At 39.7% G+C, this 17,827-nt stretch overlaps 1 protein-coding gene across 2 annotated transcripts in view; it reads left to right on the top strand.

The window, feature by feature from the left end:
• Nucleotides 1–17,827, top strand: part of ST6GALNAC3 (ST6 N-acetylgalactosaminide alpha-2,6-sialyltransferase 3) — a 207,781-nt gene that overhangs the window by 137,349 nt on the left and 52,605 nt on the right. The window lies entirely within an intron of this gene.

Here is a 17,827-nt window from a genome sequence, read left to right as displayed (position 1 = left end):
GGCAACCTGAACTTCTGACAGCTTTTAAAGTGGAAGAGCTTGTTCTCTCTGACTGGTTTCACTTTGTTATTAAACTGTCAAAATTTGGTTACAGTTGATTTTTCCTATCTTTTAAACTTTGAAACGTAGGGGAGAGCTTGCCCCTCAGCTTGTTCACCATGTGCACATGTTGCTGCTGTGATTCTGGAGTCAAAGGGAGCTCATATACGTCATAAAGTTGTCAAGGTTATCATGGCTTCTTTAGTGTAATTGAACAAACTGATGAAGAGGCTAATAGAGAAAATACACAGGATCCATTCTTCAAAATTGACCTTTAATAATCCAAGTCATCCTGTTTACATATTAATCAAGATAAATATGATCATGGGTGCATTACTGCAATGCTAAAAATAAATTTGTTTATATTTATGAGTCAGCCAGGTCACAGCGACTTTACAATACTTTATCAAAATCCTTATTGTGAGACCAGACCTTGACAAAAATCTCCAATTTTTCCTTTGAAAAAATCTCATCATTCAATGTCAAAGTGTCCTCATCTGCAGCCTAATCCATTCCTCTCCAACAAATTAACACATCCCGAGCTTTATAGTTACGCAATTAACACAATACAAATGCTTCTTCTTTTCATGTCAAAAGCAGATTGAACTTCGCTTCTCCCAGTGCTTATAACAAAGTTCTTAAGCAGCCTGAAGTCAAAGTGGCCCATGTTCTTTCTCCTTAAGTTTCACCTTGTGAACAGCAGTAAATATTTATGAGCCTGCCTCCTGGCCCACATCACATTGCGTGTGCATCCCTTTGACGCTGTGAAAAACCCACCAGTTCTCACACTGGCAATCGGATAAGATCCACGTGTCTACTGCAGCTTTCATTTTTTTAGTCCTGCTTTTCCACATCAAATGCTTAGTGGTGTCTTTAACATCATTTAATGCTCTTGTCAGCCAGAAACGAGGGAAATGATTGGTGTGTCACCAGCCGACACCTTCTGCGTCTCAAGAAAACATCCCGCAGTTCTCCACTAATCGGGGAGCTTGGTTTGGAAACTGTTTCATTTTCTGTAACATCTTCAATTTGCAGGACCTGTCTGCTGTTTCTAGGGAGGGTCGTGAGGTTGTTAGACAGATGTGGCATTTGTGGCAGCAGTAAACGGAGAACACAAGAGATTTGTGGGTGATGAAAATAGTTTCGTGTGTTGTGCCAGGCTATTATGATGCTGAGGCAAACTCAGGTTCATCAGCCAAATACTCCTTTGGCCCCTCAGAGAAACACCAACCTTTGTTTGGAATATTAGATTGAACAGAGGTCTGTTTCAGCGTGTTCCCACCAAAAATTCTGGAAGGAAGCCAATTTCAAGTTATATTTTAAAATGTACTGAGTGGATTGAAACCTCATCTATTTTAGCTTAATCCTAAAATACTGTCTTTGTGTACAGTGTGTAGTACTAATGCATAGCAAGATAGCAACAGATTTCTAGTCTGTCGAGCTTTTAATGAGCTTTCTGTTTCTACTCTTGGAAGTACAATTAGGTAATGAGTGGGACTTCTCAGCAGTTTCATCCTTGTGGTGCTGAAGTTTTAAAAGGGTGTTGTGAGAAGCAGCCAGCAGGTATGTGCTGCAAGTCACTTCTCTACTGCAGGAAAGCTCTGGTCCTGCAAAGGGAGGTTTATCCCTGACTTCACTGGGTGCAGGTTCAAAACCCACAGCTTTGGTACTGACAAATGGTTTATTGCTGATGGACGGAAAAAACAAGAATTGCCTCTAAATAACTTCCAACAAACAGGGTTGTGTATTTTGTCACGGAGCATTTTTTTTTAATTCTCCAGCAGTACAAAATACCCTCTGATATGGGCTATCCACGCTGGATAGTTAACCTTGCATGCACGTGAGGAATCTGGGGGACACCTGTTCTTTCTGAGAGTCCTCGTTAGGGAAGCATTTGAGTTCAAGGTGGTGAATGTTCATCCACTTTGAATAATTGTTGTACATAAATAATATTCATTACCAGACTTTCAAATTTTTTTCATTAATGCATTTTACTTGGTACTTCCCTAGAGGGAGCATAAAGCTGGCAGCTTCTTCCAGTTCTTCACAAATGTTTTGTTGTATTATACATATCGACTCAAGTGAAAGGATTTAAAGAAATATTAGATAATTCCTAAATGTGGCACCTTTGTATGTACCTCAATCCAGATAAGTGGTTCTAAAGCCATCTATATCTTTGCCATGCATTACAAATATAATTCAATATGCTATAATAACATTTAATTGGTAATAACAGAGAAAACTGTAGTCTTCATTAAAGCAGCAAAGCTAATTCTGGTCTGATAAAGTGCACTGAGCATCCCTAAATAGGTTTTAATTAGCTGGCACCAAAGCTGCACCACCCTTAGGGAGGGTAAAATTAATGAAAACTAGCAGCAAATAGATCAATGCTACTGGATGTTATTGCCTTAGGTGAAGGTGATGAGAAAGAAAGGAGTTTCTTTTAAGGATCATTTAGAAAACAGTCTGTGTTAAAAGTCACTTTCAAACAGGAGTGCTAAAATAAATCTGTGCTCATATCAGTGAAGCAGTGTAACGTTGTCTGGACTGCAGATTCCATTTGTGTTAATACTACAAACACCTCGGGCTGACCACTCAGCGCTGCATCTCCGGGCGGTGCCTCTGGTGGCTCAGCTCCACGTCCCCTCTCGGGGCTGAAGGTGTGATCAGACCACTCCTGCCCCCCCTGCACGTGTCGGACACTGAGCCCCCAAAAAACCAGCCCCAAAAACGAGCGTGCTGATACTGCTCAAAGCACAGCTCAGCTTGGCGTTCATAGTCACTCTACCAAAAAGGAGCCTGCTGAGCTCTGCTGAGGAGATGTGTTCTGAGCTCCTAAAAATTCCTGTTAGGGGGTGTGAGATAATGTTCTGAAACCCAGCCAGTGGGGTAGATTAACTCTGACAGCACCCATCCCATACCCAAACAATTCAGTTCAATTTAGCAATGGGGTTTTTTTGAGATTATTTGCTACACACACCCGTCTGCAGGAGGCAGGTTCCCTGAGCCACATTTGCAGTCAAATGGCTGCTTCTGAAAGACTTTTGTAAATATCATGGACAATTCTGGGGAAATTAAATTGCTTTTGTGCTTCTCTTCAGGTTGTTCTTCGTTTCCTCTGTTCATGCCAGATGGTGCTGGGTTGTGTTAGGTTGTGAGGAAGCTGTTTTATCATTCAAGGCAGAAAGATGGATCACTCTGATCGCTGACTTCTGCATCAAGATTCAAACTTTGGGGGTGTGCACAAACCTGCTATTTTACTCAGTTCTGCTCACTAATTATTTATTACTTTGGTGATATATGAGATCTATATTTTATCTCTGCCATTTAGAGCTAGCAAATTATATTCATCTAAAGTTTGGATTGACACTGTTAGACAACGGCAGTCATCTCAGTTTCACCTTAGCTAATATGTGGTTTTTCATGTGCCTGACTAATCTACATGAAGCAGCTATAGTCTAGTAAAAATGTCAGTAAAATGAATAAATGAAATTACATTCTCTGAGGCTCAAGTAGCTGCAACTTCTATTGTTTGGTGATATTCTCTGTGAATTGAGGTAGTAAAGCTGTCAGTGTCCAGAACATCAGAGTTTAATGCCACATTTCTGGTTGTTGGCTTGGATGAAATGTTATGATAGTGCTATTTTCACTTTTACACTTGCTTACTTATACATATTGGTTTCCCTATCAAAACTATTCAGAGGAAATATAAAATCTTGGCTAGTGTTAGTTAAAATTTGCAGAAAGCAGTTTTTAATTGGGAAGCTGTGAACGTTGACACTGAGCCTGGCTCAGAGTTAGATTTTGGCACTTGGGAAGTGCGTCCCATCATTATTTGTAATAATGTGCTTTTTCCAAAAAAAAAAAAAAAAAAAAAATTGAATTTCTGGAAGATAAGTGAAAGAGTTAGGGAATATCATTGTTTTTAAATGACAGAACTCTTGGAAAGAAATTAGGAAAAAACTGATTCAGACTGACAGAGGAAATGTATAATGCCTGTTGAAACATTTTTAAGGACAAAAACTAATTGTAATTTACATTTTGCTATTGTCTTTATCGTGATGATGTGATATCTACTGCTGCACCAATAAGGTCAGCAATATATTCTCAACTCCCCTTGAGCATCACAGCAAATCCAAAAATATTTGTTTGATATAGGGACCATTTTTCAAGTACTTGACAATGGATTTTTCTTGAACCATTGCTTGGCACTTCCATTCTTTCTTTTTATAAAGCAATTCCTTCAAAAAATGCTAATGGATTTGTCCATCTTAATTCATGGAGGATTTAAATAGTTTCATTGTCACAGACTGCTTTATTACCTGAAAAAACAAGGGTCTAACGTGTGAAACCTTAATGAAATAAATAGATTTTTCATTATAAAACACTTAAAAGCCCAACATCTATTGCTGTTTGTGGTCAATCACCAGCCGACCAACAACCCTTCTGGGGTTTATATTCACTCTTCCATTTCCTGATAAGACACCAGTTGTTCCTGAGTGTCCTACATTTATTCCCTGCAGCCCATTAGTAACTGCATTTATATTCTTTATGAAGATTTTCCTAATTAAGATGAACATTTTTCTCTATTAGGCAGATGGAACTCAATAGAAGAAGTCCGTTCTTTATTAACGTGCCAGCAAATGCTGCACAAAGCACAGCACTTCTGTTGAGAAATACAGCTCCTCCTACATTACACTAATTACATAGTAAAGTGAAACTTTATTAAAAAATATCAATATTAGCTATTATTTTGTAATAAAACTGTGGCTGCATATAGATTGCTGTGGGCTTAGAGACCTATTGATTCTGTGGTGGTTGCTGACTTTAGCCATAGAATTATTTCTTTTTACTTAATGATTTAAGACAAGAGATACATAATCAGGACCCACTCTGTCATTGTGCATTTTCACATGTTCTTTGACTTTATCCAACATCTATTGCTTTTCATCTATCATGTATTCTTTAAGTGCCTTTGGATGTGTTTTTCTGCTCCTGACAAAGCCACGTGTTAAATCTTTATACGACGTTTGGTACAGTCCCAATTACGTGCACAGCTTTTTCATCCCGTCCTCTAAGCATTCTGCAGCTTTTATGATTGAGAGCATGGCTGATGTCCCTCAGAAGGAGCACTGGGACTGTACATAGAGATGGGATTCTGCTTGGAATTTCCTCACATCCATGAACATACACCTTTTGAAAGGGTGATGTACCTTAGTGACTCCCGTGCACCGCTGGGTATCGCAGCACTTCCAGTTCTGCTGCTTCTGGTGAAGATATTTTATGGTTGCAAAGGCAAAAAGTCTTGGAGGGAAAAATTAGCAGAAGCACAGGTTTTGAATGAAGCCTTTAGTGTTTGTAAAACCTTTACTGGATCATCTTCCATAGTGCAACATTTTTGATTTTTCAGATCACGGTGTGTAAAATAGACCTTGATTCTCCTAAAGGAGCTTAAATTTTTAAAAGAATAGAACTAGTTTTAAAAAAAAATCAAGAAATCAATCTAATTTTTTTTAACTCAACCTTGCTGCCAGCTGAAAGAGTTGCCTTGAAGAACACAGAGTGATTACGATCGGAGTTTATACTTATTACCAGTTGTGATACAGCAGTGCTTTTGTGAGATATATTAAATAGATTAGAAAATAAATGTAGTGTTACTACTGCTTTAGTATGATCCCTGTTGGTTACTGGTAACTGTGGGGTTTCTAATGGAAGCTCCCAAAAGTGCACTGAACTGTATTTACAGTGTTTAGCAAAAGACAGTACTACACTCAAACTGCATTAGATGCACCGGGAGGTTTGTGATGTAGAGTTGCTGCTCAAGTGAGGTTAGCAACTTTAGGGGACTTTAGGGAACAAAACACTACAGTGATTTCTTGCTTCAGGTAGAGATGAGTTTCTGTACGTTTGTCCTCCTGCTAGTTAGTCAAACTTGTGAGAAAATACTTTTATAGGAGAAGGTGTATGAGAATTAGTCTTGACTATCTCACTGCATGATACTTGTCTCCTCAAGGCTTTTTACAAATAGGCAACACAGTAAAAAAAAAATTGTTTGAAAGTAGAAAAAGTTTATCCTGAATTGATGTTGGAGTATTTTGCCTTAAACTGTAGAAAGATTGATAAACAAATTCAGCAAGGAAAATTTAATTTTCCATTTATCAAGCCTATGTGAGACCTCACAGACATAGATGGGAGGAAAACTGGGGGAAAACAGTGAACTTTTTGTCTCATTGAGTTAATTTGGAAATCCCTGTAGGTGCTTGCTTGTGCACATCTTCGATCTGTATTTTTACCCCTATGAAAAAAAAGCAGATGTTGTACTTTGGTTTATTTCTGTTATCACGTATCCCACATAAAGAATTAAGGCTGCAATTTCAGAACAGTGAAACTTTACAAATATTTAAATATATATATGTATATATTTATGTGTGTGTGCACATGGATTTATGGCACACGTCTTTGAAGGAAGTTATAACAGTCGGGAAAAACGTAACTATAGCAGTGGGGATTTATTATGGATCTTGAAACTTATATCTTCAAACAGTTTGTGTGACATCTCAGACATTACCAGCGGTGGGGCTTAGTCTGTGTGTGAAGGGGAATGCTTTTTTATGCAGGTGCTCAAAGATTCAGATGTTTTATTTTCAAGACTTTGTAAGCAGTTCCTGACTGTGGTAGCATTCAGTGCAGTTGGGACTGTGAACCAGAGACACCACTCATCTTAGAACCTGAGCAGTTAGTATTCAGTAAACATGCAAATTGCAAAAGAAGAAAAGGTTTCTTACTGCTCATATTTCCTCTTTGCAAGTTTGTTGTTGGTACCCCGTCCTGAACTTTGGAGAACTTCTTTTTCTCCATTTTAATTTTCAAAAGTAAGTCGTCCCAGCACGCATATCCTCTCCGCTCTAGTCCTACTGATTACAAAAAGGAAGGCATAAACTCCCTAGCATGACTCATTAAAACATTCAAGGCACAGAATTTGCTGCAAAGATTTGAAAATTGCTGCAGAGGATGTCACTAGTGTAGATTAAGTCAGAGAAAGGAAAGAAAGAGATAGCAGATGAAATTCTGAGAAACAAACAGCATGCTTTTATCTTAACAATAAAAACAAAGATAAATGTCAGAAATATGTGCTCTGTGTTCAGTTTGCTCTCCATATGTCGTTTCAGAATTTTTTGTGAAGAAAATTCATTAGAGTTGCTAGTTCTCCTGTCTCCAAAGAGTGTTCCAAACATTTTCCATGAGAGTATTTCTGAAAACATTGCAGTTATCCCTTAAGCCTCAAAAGGCCTTTGTGAGGCAGAGAATATTCATCCCCTTTTTACAACTTGCCTTCCCTGAGAAAAGAACGCTGGGGGAAAGCAGAAGCTATTGCTGTGCAGGAATTCATGCCCATAGGGCTTTTTGAGTGCTGTATGTTCACCATAAGGCATTTCAGTCTCATACAGCCTAATTTTGGGGTGGAATGGTCTGGAACTGCAAAATAGAACAAATTTATACTGGTCTATAAGCTGTTGTCAGCCAAACATGATAATATTCTAATATTTCCTTCTACATAAAATTAGCAGGGATCTCTTGAAATTTTACAGTCAACCAAAATATTAGGGAAAGAAAATACTCTGAAGAGTATCTGCAAAGCTGTATTCCTCTAAAAGAAGAGTTTTAGTTTCAATTATTTCAGGTGTTATTTGTTTTCCTACTCTATGTCCATCCCTTTTAGCATTCTTTCCTCTCCTTCCTCTAGTCCATTAAGGAAAGTGATTGGTGTTTGTCACGTGTAGCTTTTTATTTTATCAAGGGAGAATTGTGTCTTTGCCTGAGCTTGGTGGCTGTGGGTTTTTGCTCTGTTTCTCTGTGCTACTCTGATTTTCTATGAGTGATGACACTGCTGAAATATGTTTTGTATTTGGAAATAAGCAGTGGTCCTTAACTCCTCGGGGCTTATTTCATGGTCTTAAATTGCCTTCACCTCCTCTGCCAAGAAAGCACAGTGTTTGACAGAGCTGGATTTCAGCTTCACTGTACAGACTGTGCCAGGGATTCTCACTTGCAATGACATCCCAGGGCCTTCTCACTCCTAGGGGTATTTTGAGCCTTGCTCAAGGAGTGCCTTGTGGATATGAAACTTCATTTAACTTTATATAGGATGTCCCCAGGATATCCTCAAGCTTTATGTACTGCTTAGATCTGTCTAATCACTTCCTGCCAAGCCACACTAGTGTGCTTGGTTAGAAGGCAGGTGATGAATGGATGAGTAACTAAGGCCAGTTCAGAGTTTATTAGTGGGAAATGGAGTATTTCAGGCACTATTTCCAGATATGGTTTAGGATGGTACTTGAAGGTGATATATTGAAGGAAGGCTTATTCCAGTTTTCCTTCCAAGCTTTTTTCTGTCTGTGTACCAAGACTGAGAGTGGCATATATTATACATATTTTCTTCATTTTTGCTTTACATTTTTCCCTGAGGCTGCCATACTGATTTCAAAACCATGGTCATCATTATACAAAAATGGTGGCATTAATACATCGGTCTTTGTGGGTAGATTATAATATAAAGTTGCAAAATAATTGCCCACTAATATGAGAGGTGAAAGTATGTATAGTATTCTGTTGCTTGTAATGTAACCATTACAATAATAATTACATGATAATGAAAAGACTCATTATGCTTTAGTTTATCTTGGAATAAAGTTAATAGCTAATGAAAAGGGAAGGTCATATCTACCTAAATTTTACAACCGTCTTGCAATTCCTGTACAGAGAACATTTTGCACAGAATTATAGATTGACATGCTCCAGTAAAGTTTGTATCCACGCTCTGTGTGCTTCAAAATATGACTGTTCTAAAACCAATGGTTACAAGTTCTTTTTTATCAAATGGTACATATAGTCTTGGCAAAGAACACTGCCGAAATGAAGTTATCAGAGCAAGTCAAACTTGCAAGACAGCTGCATTGAACAAAAATTTTAAAATAAATTTCGGTTTCTCAGGTTTGGAGTGTTAGAAAAAGGAAGGCAGCTTGACACTGAGTCAGTCAGTAGAATACTGTGTCTCTTTAGGGGAATGAGAGATGTCAGATGTATACATTATCTATCATCTGTGGCAATTTTGTGTTGGTATTGTCTACAAGCTAGCAGCATTGTCAGGCACAGGAGAAAATTCCCTTTCTGCTGTATCCAGAGGTGGAACATGCAAGAACAAACAGAAAATCAGTGCTTTGACGTGGATAGAGAAACGTCTCATTTTGTATGGTGGGATATATGAGCTCTAAGTTAAAAATGTTTTGTTCATGAATGCATAGGTAGAGCTCACAAATTATCTTAATGGCAGAAACACTAATTAGAATTAAGACATTTTGGTGTTTTTATATCCAGATCAGACTACACTGATCCCTAAAGATCCAGTAAGATTGTCCTCCAGTTCTTAATACTTCGCATATTTTCTAAACGTAATGATTTGGTTGAATGTTACCTTTAAATGTCAAACTCTTGGAAGTGGGAATTATATAATCTAATCCGTTTCACTCCAAAACAGAATTAAGAGATATGAATTAAGCAGTTGTGAATGAATTAGGCATTAAAAATGTGACTGCATTGATTTTTCTAGGTATTATACCAAATGGTATCAGTAGAAAATGTCTTCGGTCTAATAGTGTGGTATTTAATTAGTTTATGTTAATTGCCTGCATTTCAGAAACAAGTTACTTGACTTCTTTATTCAATGAAGGAAGGAAGGAAGGAAGGAATGACTTGGCCTTCTGCCATTCCTCCACTGCCCAGTGTCCTATTCCTGTACACCCAGGTTATTCTCCAGACTGGGAGGTCAGGGTGGTGAGGAGAACCACAGATACAGCCTCACCACTGCCAGAAGTCCATGGCAGGCTCCTCACCAAGCAGGCAAGAGCAGCTTTTCCTCTCAAGGGGAGGAGATTGTGGATTTCCACCTTCCTACCACATTCCCAGCTGACCCTGCCTGTGGCCGATGGGAAGGCTGAGGCATCTCCAGGCTCAGGGCGTGGGAGTGCTAAAGAAGAGAGTGAAGCTGGAGGCCAGCTGAGTTGGTTGGTGCATCCAGCTACAGAATTGTCTCCTTTGAGGTGAGAGGTCTTGAGTATTTGCAAAGGCAGGGTTTGATTTTCTGTCCCGGTGACGTTAAGTGATGGGTTGAATTTTTGAGCCACAGTGTACGTTTTAGGTTTATTCACGGCTGGGTTACCATCTGAGTCTCTGTTTAGGTGCCAGAAAAGCTCAGTACAAAGGCTGTCTGTGAGTCTTGAGGCCTGGCCCCAAGCAATTCTTGAAGCATTTCTACTTTTTTGCCTTCTCTTACTGATAGGCATCTCAGACTCTCCCATTTGGATTAGCTAACTCAAATCACAGGCTGTCATGTTGTCACCGTGCTTTGGTCACGAACTCTTCCTTGTCTGTGCTCCTCTTTAATCACAGAGCCACAGGATTGTTAGGTTTGGAAGGGACCACTGGGGATCATCCAGTCCAACCTCCCTGCCAGCAGGTGACACAGGAACTCATCTGGGTGGGTTTTGAAGGTCTCCAGAGAGGGAGACTCCACACCCTCCCTGGGCAGCTGTTCCAGTGCTCTGCCACCCCTGATGTACAGAAGTTCTTCCACTCATGCTGAGGTGAAACTTTCTGTGTTTTAGTTTATGGCCCTTGCTCCTTGTCCTGACCCTGGGCACCACTGAAAAGAGCCTGGCACCATCCTCTTGACACCCACCTTTGAGATATTTATATGCATTAATGAGATCCCCTCTCAGTCTTCTTTTCTCCAGACTAAACTGGTCCAGCTCCCACAGACTCTCCTCATAAGTGCTCCAGATCCCTCACCATCTTTGTGAGCCCTCTCCAGTAGTTCCTTGTCTCTCTTGTGCTGAGGAGCCCAGAACTGGACACTGGATGTGGCCTTGCTAGGGCCAAATAGAGGGGGAGGATCCCCTTTCTCAACCTGCTGGCCACACTCTTTCTCATGGGATACTTGTTTGCATTTGACATGTTTCTTGCTTTCCTTCGAATATTTTTTTTTTCCTTCTCTGACGTTTTTTTGCTGATATTTTTGGATATTTTTTCCTCCTTTATTTCCTGCCTCACTGTGACTATGTCATCTTTATAACTTTCTTCTTTCAGCCTTTTGTCCTTTCATTGTGAAATATATTGCCTCCAACACGTCCTGTTTTTGGCACAACGTCTTTTAGAACAGCTCACAAACCTGCAAGTTATCTGATGAGGAACAGCTCTCCCCTCTGTGCCCTTGCCCTTGTGCTTCCTCATTCACTTGAATCCTGGAGCACCTGAAAAAACACCTGAAAGCCTGGTCTGGAGTTGCAGATCTCAACTCAGTACATCCAGTTCTTGAAACGAAAACAAAATACCACAGTGGGACGTAGAAGCTGCGCGTGATTATTTATTGATGATTGTTGGTTACAGGAATTAAAACAGCAGGGAGCTCAGATTTTGATCAGAAACCAAGTGATTTTTCTGTACGCTTTTTATTGTAAAATGTGAGCATAACACCAACCCACTGTGCTCCTGCTGTTAAGTGCTAAGCCCTGGCGTGACCTGCTGTATGAACAATGCGTGTTCTCCTCCACACAAGTATGTAGCTGTGGATATGTGGGCACTGATCAAGGCTTGAGGCTGATACAGGTGATTTTTATATATATATATGTGAATATATGAGCTTCATGTCAGCGCTCGGGTGTGCCACCCACCCAGCACAGCCTGATCTCGAAGTGAAAAGCAAAGGGATGAGGTTTGTGCCTGCCCACTGGGGCCAGAGCAGCCTTTCTCTGGACTTTCAGCACGAAGAGGTGTTCACACTTCCTGTGTCAGCAATGAGCAAGGCCCATGTGGTTTGTTCTGTGTTTTTTGTAGGCCCTTTTTCAGTTATAACAGTACAAGGTAACAAGCCTGGCAGTGATTTTTAGGTCTTTATGTGCTACAGATATGATATATTTGCTTTTAGTTTTTGGAACATCACGGCTGCTAGGGGAATTGATGTTTAATACATTTCTAAATAAGTAAAACTAAAGTATAAATAAATAATGCCTGGTTTATTAGTCCAGGTGTTTTCAGCATCGCTGAAAGTGGTTTGATGACAGCCACCAGCACTAGCAGCGGAAAAAAAAAAAACCCTTATTTCACAGTGATTATTATCATTATAATAAACCATAATTGAAAGATTACAAAATTGATTCTTTTAAAAATTAATGTTGCATGAGTGAGCAGGCTCCGTGGCGTTCAGATTTTTTCAGCGTCACTTGGAAGGAAAATGGCTTATTTTATTTCCTGGCAGAAAACTGCTGATTTTCAAACAATCACATTAGAGAAAACAGTCCCAGGGGGTTACAGGAGGCAACAGACCTATGTCATTATGCTTTAGCCTTTCCTGATGGGTTCGGAGAAGAGCCAGAAACAAAAGAAAGTTACATTCATTATTGAGAGAGCCTTGGGAAAATCTGTTTGGCCAAGCAATTTTGCATGAAACGAGTGAGGAAATATTTGACTGCAGAGAACATAAACTCCTTCCATCAATATGCAATTTTCTGGATCCATTTGTCCGAACGATTATTAAGAACAGTTTCTAAATTTGCAGTACTTTACAACTTCAAAGCACTGCGAAAGCATCAACTAGTTAAATGGGTGGAAGTGTTTTTTAATAAATAAATAAAAAAAAAAAGACCAAAGTCAGTTGTAAGACAGTTTAAAGTGCAAAGTATTGAAAACAGCAGGAAATCTGAGGACCTGCAATGGCAATCATCTGCCCCAATCAGGAACATGGAAACCACAAATTTATCTTTGATGATTTCCTGTAAATATGCCCTTTGAGGACAGATTGCCCTGCCCAGTCTTGTGGAAAATGCTTAGAGTTACATCTCTTCTCAGCACAACATATGGATCTCAGCAAGCCCTGCTTCTCCATTTCCAAAGTCATTCTTCAGATGGAAAGGTCTGAGCAAAAATGTAGTGAAATACTGCTGCAAAAATGCTGCTTAGCATCCTTCAAACCTGGTCAGTCTGACTGGAAAACATCTTTCTGAGTTGTTTTTTTTTTTTTGGTTGGTTGGTTTTTTTTAACCCTGGCCATTTTCTTCAGTAAGATCTGCCCAGTTTTCCAGACCTGTTATCCTAGTGGTTTTATTGATGTTGTGGGGGTCTTTTTTCCCTTCAGAATGTCTCACTTTTTCCTAGGGCACAGCAGCACAAATGGCTTTCCTCCCCCTAAGTGTGTAGCAACAACGTGTTCCAAGGGCTAGGGAAGGTACCTTTGGGTCCCTCTGAGTGTCACACTCTGTGACACTGCTGGCTCTTCTCCATGTTGGGGATGGTTAATGCAGATGGGGGGAGCCTGGTCTTTCTCTCTTGCTGCCTCTCTGTAGCACTTTGCCCCTTCTGATGTTGTGTTATTGGGTCTGAACATCTGGAACTTGGGCTGCAGCCAGCAGTGTTGCATCTTGGTGGCTTGGGGTTTCCAGTCAGTGCCACATGTCACATTTGTGAGGCACAGACACCAAAGAAGCCCAAGAAATTGAGGTTAGATGTGGCTTATTCATTCCCCATATATATATCCTGAAGATAGAACATGCCATTACGTTTTTAAGCTGATGTTTATGCACGATTTCACATTGTCCAGATAGTTTGCAGTCTCTGAAATAAAGTTTTCTGTGCTTGAATTTACAGTAGACGTATAATTTACCACATTTTGTATGTATGCTCTTATTTAATGACAACCTCCTACTGGCCCTATGTAATGTTTTATTAAATAGAGGGACAAGCTCATCTTTCCAAGATTGAAATCAGTGTTCTTTCACTGGCTAGATTTCATTAATATTATTTAGCATTTCGTAATGCATACCATCCACACACCTTAAAGCACTGCAGGACGTTAAACCAGCTTTAATTTCCCAGTTTTCCTGATTGTAAAACTCGTGCAGGGAGTCATTTGTCAAGTTGCACACAGGTATCATCCTGCAGGGCTGTGGCAGAGCTATGAAGATATCCTTCAGTCAGGGTTCCCAAACTGTCCCCCACGTGCTACCCCATAATTCAGAAGGCACAGTTGTGTATTCTTACTTATAGGCAGACAGAAGTGGAATCTCTTGAAAGAATTCACTAGAAATTGCATGTTTCCTGAAATCCTGTATGACTACACCCAGCTCTTGTGTCTTGGCCTCTGTGCAAAGACAGGCTTGTATTGCTCAGCAGGGCCTTGTCCAAAGATAGCACTTTGCAGGAGGGAGGGGTGATCATTAGATTTTGGGAAGGAATATTACAAGACATGTTGGAGCACTCCATATTCGAGCAGTTGCTTTCCTGCCACTTCCCAGCAGTCAGCATTGCCCATCAAAGAAAATTGCTAAATAGCTCTGCTACATCATTCTTCATTTGCATTAGAAATGGCTCTAAGCAATAACAGGATTACAGCCAAAAAATTGCCAGCACTTTGTCATTCATTTATTTGATTTAATATATAGAGTTACCTATTTGAAACAGCATTTACTTTTCTTGAGCTCTTCATAAAACCCACTCTGAATGGAAGTGTTTAAGGTAATGACGACAGCGATTAATTCCCTTAGAACAGCGTGACTGGGATCAGATACACTACTTCTCTTTTCATTAGACATTTCTGAGCTGCTGGGAGTGATCTCATAAGCATGAGAGGAAAGAAATTAGCTGAAGAAAACCCGATGCAAATAGTCCAGAGTACTCTGCTGTTCTCACTCAGCAGAGTAAGCTGTAAGCTCAGGAGCCTTCGTGGTGGCATTACTGGGACCTGATGGAAACTTCCATTTCAGGAAAGGTGGAAAAAGCCCTGCTTGCTGTGTGCTGCAGATTTCCCTTCACCTGCACTGTGAATTGAACAGTGTTACAGCTTTCTCAGCCAGCCATTACCACCTTCTTCCCGTCTTCTCACAGCCACCAAATCCCTGTAAATCCAAGGCTGGTCTGAACAGCAGATCTTTAATCTGGTTTTCAACGTGCTCATCCCCTGCCAAAGTCAAGAGGTCAGACATTGTGTTGCACTTTTGTTCACAGATGGGGTTGCTACATGGGATGCTGCATCAGGAGCTCTCTTCTGGGCAAGGAAGATGTTTCAATTAATTGTAGGAAATTTGAGAACTGGCAGATAAGTTTTGCCAGTGTTTTATTCCTGTTCATGTTTCTTGATCGTCAGTAACTACCATTTATAATCAGTGGACATGGCACAAATATAGGGAAAAGCATTTTCCAAAGCAGCTCCTTGAACAATTAGCCTGTATTACATCTGAAAATGGAAGAGTTCCCTGAATAATTCAGGCCTCTTGAATTTTCTTTTTTTTACTGAAGTATCTGGAATTCCCATGAATTACCTGGGAAGCAGAATTGGGAAGACTACTGTAGGATGTTTGCATAAGTTGAAGCAGCAGAATTTTTATGGTAACATTTATCTAAATTTCTTCCACTTTTTTTCCTAATCATGATTATGAAATTCTGCATCATTGCTGGTGTTGCAGGTATCTTAGTATTATAAAATGCTAGTAGGAGTAAATAAAAGAGGGATATGCTGGGCATATACTGAAGACTGTGGTTTTGCAGCGTATCCTGTCCACGTCTAAAAGTAATGTACTCCAATATCACAGCAGAACTATGCATTTAAAAATCTGGATATTGTAGTTTAAGCAGAGAACATTGTTTCTAATGTCTTGATTTCTCTGCCCATTCATTCCTTTTCAGGCTATCTCAAAGTGAACTTTGGGAGGTGTGATAAATTTCTGATGTGAACATTTCCTGTTGTCTGCAACTACAGACAACAATTCATCTTACGTGCAGTTGGCCATCTAGCAATAGTGGCTTTCTGGCCCTGTAAATGGAGATTAGATTCCTAATGTGCTTCGGCAACTTTTGTCCTCCTTCCTCTGAAAATTTTAGCTTATGTGTAAATAGCTTAAATAATTGGAGTGCCCATAAAAGTGATGGGCTAATGTCATACACCAGAACCTGGTAAAAGTGATTTTGCTGTAACACTGCTGTCCTAGGCCTTTGCCTCTCTCCTAGGCAAAGACTGCTGGTCCAGCTCATGTAAATTGGATTTTTATATGAAACCCTGCCGTGGACTGGTGAAACTGTGAGGTTACACCAGTTTGTCTAATCTAGATTTGACCTTAAGTCTCTGGGATGAAAAACTGGGATAATTAACCAATGTAGAGGTTTATTATTTAGCAGTATTTTTAAACACTTTTAAGAAATCTGCAATAGCAATATCTACAGTTCAGTCATTGCTTCAAGAGTGAAAGACTCCAAAGGATGACTCTGATGTGCAAAAGCAGTGAATTGAAAGGAGAGGGTAGGACAGCAAGGTGATAGAGAATCTCAGTGAAAAACTTCCTGAGAAAATGCTGTTTAAAGTCAAAGTTACCAAGTGAATGCTTTTCTACTGAGGACCAAACCTATTGGTTTCAAATTAAAGGTTCACACAAAAGTTATATCTGGTGTGCTTAATCTGCAGTAATTGATTCTTCTAATTCCTGGGGGAGCCCTCTCCACTTAAAATACAATTGCACTCCACATTACCTTGAAATGTTATAGTTTAAGAAGTTGTATCAGCCCAGCACTGAGCAGTACCGAGTGGGCTACAGACGCAAGCTGAAAGTTCAGACCGTTTTCACTTCTTTGTTTCGTGCCCTTTGAATGCTAAGCAGTTGGATCAGCAGCCTTTCCCACCCTGTTCTTCACAGCTGCTTTCACTTCTTACGTTCCTGTGCATGGGAAGAGGGCAGGAGAATTCAGAATGGTATGGTTAGCTTTCATTCAATCTGCCTTATGGGATGGGTTTTCTTTTCTGCTTTCTTGCCTGATTCTAAAAAAAAATCAGCTGTAATCACCCATGTGATATCAAGGCTAATATAACAGCCTGATCTTCATTAATATTTGAATAAATTTTCGTGAAAAAGTTAGAATTCTGCTGAAGCATTACCTTACCTATCAGAGGAAAATGTATTTATAAGCCACTGTACAGAAGCTAATATGAAGTTACGTTGAAACTCATCATGTGATCTGCACCGTTATGGATTATAGAAGTGCTGGATTTACAGAATCAGTTTTTAACATTATTAGTGGCCATAAATTTAGTCATCAGTTCTACAAAAGAGTCTGGCTGTAACTAACAAACTGTGTGTGTCTGTGTTTGTAACGACTGCCTTGATAGTTTCACATATCAGTTCAATAAAACATCTCCCACTCAGGGGAGACATTTGGGCAGGAATCTCTCAGTGACATTCTCGCCATTCCCATTACCATCACTATGCACTCAGAGTAAAATATGTTTTAAAAATTGATTGAGTATGTATTTACAACACAGATCACAAGACATGTTTTTTTAATGGCGAGAAACTCCCAGCGATGCGTTCTGTGATCTGTAGCATTGATTTGGGTTCTTTGATTTTAATGCTACAGAATGCAGCCATAAAACTTTTAGACCCTTAATGTCATAGGGTGCAGCTTCTTGACACAGAATGTTAATGTAAAAGGTGATAGCTACTGCAGGCAAGAGCTTTCAACCCAGTGAAACCCAAAGGCTTGCATTAAACATAGCTAACTAAATTGGTATTCTTAACATATTAAATATAAAACATGGAGAAGTTCATTGAAATGACATAAGGCTGAGATGCAAAATCCCTAATGCAGGTGGACTTTGGCAGTGTGGAGCATACCTCGTTTGCTTTAGAGACTTCACTCACCTCCCTTCAGGCAGTTGGCAGTGAGTGCCTTTGGAAAGTGTTTTTCCGAAAGAGTT

Source organism: Empidonax traillii, unplaced genomic scaffold (genome assembly GCF_003031625.1).
Source record: "Empidonax traillii isolate 1590-97213 ecotype Southwest subspecies unplaced genomic scaffold, ASM303162v1 scaffold745:size721762, whole genome shotgun sequence".
NCBI classification, from domain to species: domain Eukaryota; kingdom Metazoa; phylum Chordata; class Aves; order Passeriformes; family Tyrannidae; genus Empidonax; species Empidonax traillii.
The sequence above is the reverse complement of the archived record's forward strand: the minus strand, read 5'-3'. Positions and strand labels throughout refer to the sequence as shown.